This window comes from Podarcis gaigeae (assembly GCF_964106915.1).
Source record: "Podarcis gaigeae genome assembly, chromosome: 1".
Classification (NCBI taxonomy): domain Eukaryota; kingdom Metazoa; phylum Chordata; class Lepidosauria; order Squamata; family Lacertidae; genus Podarcis; species Podarcis gaigeae.
This window is the reverse complement of record NC_139678.1, coordinates 107,358,438-107,364,442: the sequence shown is the minus strand read 5'-3', so window position 1 is coordinate 107,364,442 and position 6,005 is coordinate 107,358,438.

Sequence of the window (6,005 nt, the reverse complement as noted above, 5' to 3'; positions counted from 1 at the left end):
CTGCCATTGGTTCACCGCTGACTGTAATTTAATTAGATAGACATTAATTAGGATAATCACCTGGCTCCCGGTCGCGACGAGCAAGGCAAATGGATGGAGAGAGACTTTTAAAAATAAAATAAAATAAATATTATTAATATGATTGTGGGGGTGGGAAGGGGATAGGAAGGCTGTGGTGAGAGGTTGTGTTTGTCATAACTGTGTGACCTTTTTTGTTGGGGGAGGAGGAGGGAAAAGAAACTCAAGAGCACCTTAAGGAGGAGAGAGAGAGAGGGAGAGAATTTGGGCTTTAGGATCAGTCCCCACCTGACGCCATACAGGCCAGGGGTCCAAGCGCCCACCCGCGATGTCCTGACTCCTAACAATGTGTTTCCACCGCAAGTTTTGGCTCCCTTTTTTGGCATCCGAAGCAGGCGACCCAGAGCCCAGAGCCAGCCCAGGATGAGACTGGACAGAGGCCCCACCTCTTCAGGTGCAGCGATTGGACAGGCCACCCTCCTTCACTCTCAACTATTAACACGAATTGACCACGCGAGAAAAGCGCCACTAAAATATAGTACGCGATGATATCAGGACGCGCCAGGGTCAGCTTCATCCCGGACTGCCCTCATGGAAATAATAATAATAATAATAGTTATTATTATTTCCCTCTAATTCCGTCCCTGCCCCTCCCGTGTCCAAAACAAACACCAGCTCCCAGCATAGAAAAGTAACTACAACCCTGGGTGGTAGAAAGGGAACGGGGGAAAACAACACCCCTTCTCTTTTACTCCATCCATATTCATCCAAAGTATTATTTCCTTTCAGTTTTGAAATAATCATAAGCTTGAAGTGCCTTAATGTATTTGCCTTGATGTTTACGGGCTCTTTGGTAAATAAATATTTTATCTGCACGCAAGTGCATGCGGGGGAGATTATCAGAGACAAGCCGCGCACGAGGCATCCATCTCCAGTCAGAGCGACATTCTCCAAAGCCCCCACCTCAACCTCTCTCCTCCCTGCACCGTCGCTTTCTTCAGGCTTGTGTTCCTTCGGTATTTTTGAATATTTTTCTTTCACACGGAGCTCTCTCCTGTGATAATAAGACGGTTGTCACAAGTAATTACCTGGATTTCGTAGGAATAAATTAACATGCTGCTAGAATCAGAGGAAAGATGTTCTAAAACACACTTTTTTTTTATTTGAAAAGAGAGCGAGAGAGAGACGGATTTTAAAAATCCAGGCTTAGTTAAACACTTTGAAGGCCATTGGTTTCATCAGGAGAGCTTTGCCTTTCAATCAATGCAGCGCGATCCTGCTCCGTGAGGCTCGAGGGTAAATCCCTAGACCAGAATATGGTTAGGATACCAGCTTGAAAATGGCTGTCACTAATTAAATGGAAAACACAGCGATTTTTTTTTTTAATATAGATTTAAGGGGATAATATGCCACTGAGGCAAAGTAAGAGCTGCCTAGCAGGGGCTGGGCTAGATGATAGTCGTGGTCCCATCCAACCTTACAATTCTTTAATTCTAAAGGGAGTAACACCCTTAGACAGGGTGCGAAGAAATAACTTTCTTCAATAGCACAGCATATCTACAGTGTTATGCTTTGGACAGTCCCCGATTGGCTCGCCATCCCACCAATCGCAGGACAGCAGTCTGGGAGGAATGAAGACCGGACCATATTTTATAAGCGATCATCTTCCTGTATTCCCATTTTAAAAGCTGAAATCCACTGCAGGAAAAGCTCAGCGCCTTGCCCCCTCCCATAAACATCTTTTTCTCTTCCTTTTTTCAAGCATCCAAGTCCGAATAAGACTTTGGTGTAACTGGGAAGCTGGCATTCCACATGGTGACCTGACATTCATTCCAACCACATCTGTATTATTTAACTATATCGTCCCTCTGAATTTCGACAGGGTTCAAGTTTTATTTTTAGCCCCTCTCCCAAAATCTGGAAGTTCTGCTCAGCAGGTTCCAACGCAGAGAAAAATCTGCAGAGAAAAATGTGGGAGGGCAGTCATTGAAAGAGACCAGTCCTGCTGTAATAGAAATGTTGAGGTTCAAAGTTGTGTGTGCGCATCCTTTAAACGTCCTAGCTGATCTTACGCTATATGCAATTTAATTCCACATCACCATAACTTGTTTATATTCTGCAATGCTGGACTAAAAGTGGGGCAGGTGGGAGGTGGGCGGGGAAGAGAGAACCTTAAAACTTTATAGAGTACAATGGAGTCCTTAGGTTAGGCAGAAGGCTTTTAAAAACTGGTTGTCCAGTCAATTCCATTAACTGAAACATAGAAATCCCAGTACACATAAACTTGAGGCATCCATCCTCTTGCAATGCATGCCTTAAGAAAAGAGTATCTATGGGCTTATCTGCCCTTTACAGAGACTAGTATCCAAAGGGTACAAACCAGGCGAGAAAGGTGGTAATTTCAGTTTCCCAAAACATCCTGAGCTGTATCCCATTAAGTTCTCCTTGAAATCAATGGCCCTAAGTCATGTCTGATGGTGTGAGTGGCACCACTCTATGATTATCACTTAATGCAACCTTCTGTTGTGGCCCTTTAATGCAATTTAAAAAAAACACACAACAAGTTTCAATGGGAAATTCCAGCATGATGCTGCTAAGTTGCCATTCATTAGTACATTCCCTGAGGGGCAGTCCTGTTAGTTTGTTTCAGCAAAAGCTGATGCCCCAATAGAGTTGTGTTAGCCTTTAAGGTGGTGCAAGTCTCTTACTGCATAGCAGAAATTTATTGTGTGGAACTTCCAACACTACAGGGCCTAGCTGGTTATCTCAGTACAGAAAACCATTTAAGGTATAAGGGAAAAACTCTCTCACACTGCACAGGACAGAGCTAGACATACCTTAACAAAGATCTCTGCTGCTCATGCTGTATATTTTCCAGCTAAGACCTTTACCTGCATTTTATCATTTCCACTAAGGAAAATGCAAGCTTGAGACATATGGAGAGTCTTGCTTGAGAGGCCATCATGAAGATTCTCTTGGGACAACAGTCAAGCAGCAAATGGCCACATCCATTGTCCAATAATACTGAGAATCAAAGGGCAAAGGGGAAGAAACTCCTGGGCAACTTACCAGACCCTATGTCTGCAAATGCTATTCTAGGCTGCAGTAATAGAAATATACTGTCCTGGTCAAGCCTAGGCGTAGCCAAGGGGGGGTGGGGGAGGGCAGGGAGAGGCAGCTGCCCCCCAAATCAATAAAAATCCATAGCTGAGGTTCTGCCCCCCTCCAACAAAAATCCTGACTATGCTCATGTGATGAAGAGAAGCAATAGTCCTACTCTATTCTGCCTTGGTCAAACCACACCTAGAGAGCTGTGTCCATTTCTGGGCACCACAATTAAAAAAAGGATATTGACAAGCTGGAATGTGTGTAGAGGTATGTAACCAAGATTATAAAGGGTTAGGAACCCAAGTCTTATGAGGAACAGTTGAGGGAGTATCCTGGTAGAGCCTGATAAAGAGGAGACTGAGTGGAGATATGATAGCCATCTACAAATATCTAAAGGCATGTGACACGGAGGATGGAACAAGCTTGCTTTCTCCTGCTCTGGAGGCTAGGACCTGAACCAATGGGTTCAAGTTACAAGAAGGGCATTCTGACTAAACATCAAGAGCTTTCTGATGGTGGGACCTGTTTGACAGTGAGACAGAGTCCCACCAGAGGTGGTGGACTCCTTCCCTGGAGGTTTTTAAGTAGAGATTGGAGGGCTATCTGTCATGTATGATATAGTTGGGATTCCTGCATTGCAAGGAGTTGCATTCAGGAAGCAATTCATATGCTGAGGGTCAGTGGCTTGAATGATCGTAGCAAAATTGGATGAGCTTAAACAGCACATTCTTAGCTGACTGATGAGTTATGACTTACACTGGGTTTACAGTGTAATCCTGGCCATGTCTACTCAAAAATAAGTCCTATTGAATTCAGTGAGACTTGTTCCCAGCTAAGTGGGGCTAGGATCTAAGCTGAGTGCCAGAATGATCCTTTAGAGCGGTGTAGAAGAAGAAAGAAGGCAAGATCTAAATACAAACCTGTATGCTTATAAGAGAAGTAAAAGTAGTTTTGACAAGTTTAACACTAGAAGTTGAGGCTGGTGCCTATTGGCAAGGAAACCAATAGTACGAGGAGCTAGAGGCGACAAATTCTAATTTTCTCCTCCTGCTGCCCAATTCTTGTAGCTGGAGACACTATGAGTTATACCCTACAGTTGTCTACTTAAAAGTAACTCCTGCTGGGTTCAGTGGGCCTTAGTTCCAGGAAATGGGTTGTAGGTTTGCAGCCTTACATCCTTACTAAAGTAATGCAACCTTGGCCCATTGATTGCAGTGGGATGTGGGAACTGACTGCAACTTGCGCTATCCCCAGTGGTAAGAGATGGTGGAAGGTGTAGTCCACCAAGATCTGGCGGGCACATGTGGCTATCCTGAGTTTGGAGGAAAGAAGATTCACCTTGCCCCCAGCTGTCTGAGAACAAATTGCTAGGCTTTGCAATGTCTGCATTTGTGTGTGGATGTGGTGTATATCTGGTCTGTGCATATCCGAAATAACTAAATGAAACACGTGATTTGGGTCATGATCTCACATTTATGCATCAGTGTCTCAAAGATGATCAGGGACACTCTTAAGCTTCCAAGCTGTTCTGAGGCCTTGGTCTTTCCAAACATTTAAACAGGAGTGGGGGACTTTTGGGGCCACATTCCCTGATAAGAAACCTGGGACTGTATGTTCAGGGCTGCTCACATGGGCATACAGGGGGCACACATGCACAAGGATGCAAGCTATTGGGAGTGGGGGAACCACTTCACTTTCATTTAGAAATAAAGAGCAGTCAAGCAGATAGCTATGAAGAAAGTTAGAAAGCAAAGGGTGGAGGCAAATTTCAAAGGTTCCATCAGCCAGATACAAAGAAGCTGCTGTTGCTAAGCTTGCTTACACAACTTAATTGCTGTTGCTAAGCAAACAGAGGAAGGATAGCTCACCACCCTCACCTGGGAGTAGGGAGGGAGGCCTCCAAGAACAGCAGAAGAAACAGGAGCAGCTCATTATTGTTGCTGCTAGCCAGATGGAAGATTGTATGTGTACTGGGATATGTTTGTTTAAGCACTTTCCTCTGTGTCCACATTATTTCATTCGCTCCTTGTGAGCTGTCTTTATACTATAAAACACAACTGGCTGTTTTTGGCATGATTTGGAAGCTACTTCCTTGAAATTGACCCCTCTCCTTCAATATTCCATGTCTCGCTCTACCCCCCACCCGTGTCATCACTGGTCTGCATGTCATCATTGTTGTTTATTAATATATAGTAATTATAATAGAAAATACAAACTTAACCAGAAAATAGAACCTAAGATCATCTAATACCTTGCAGCAGCCACAATCGAAATTCTAACAGGCTATACTTTAGAAGGGGCAGGGTAACTATCAAGTTTAGGAAGTTTTCCAAGCTGAGTTGTGAAATGTCACCTGCTTACAGTATTAGTTGCTTGCCATTGCATATATGTACCTTGCTTTTCCTTCCAGGAGGTCAGGGCTGTGTACGCTGTTTTCTTCTCCCACTCCCTATTTTTATCTTCACAACACTCCAGTGTGATAGGCTAGGCCGAGAGTTGGTAGTTCAGACACTTAAAACTTGTAAGACTCTGCATACTTATAGATTCTTATTCTTGCTCGTTGTTCTTCATCAGGGTTGGCAAACTTTGATTTTGTTTTTGTATTTTGCTGTAAATATCACGACTCTGGAAATTTTGCAGTTAAAGCAAGGAGGCTCTTCTTCTGACCTTAGGCATGCTTATTTTTGTGTGATCTGTGAATAACATTTTAGCGGCAACCTCGTGTGGTGAGCTAGACCGAGTAACCATGTGTACTTAAAAAGCAGCTCTACCCAACTTGTAAGGTATAGCAGACTAGCAGGGGGAACAATACACATGCAGTGTACTGGGTGCAGGAAATCCTGTTGGCATCCCTGCATATGCCAGTGGTAGATGGGGCT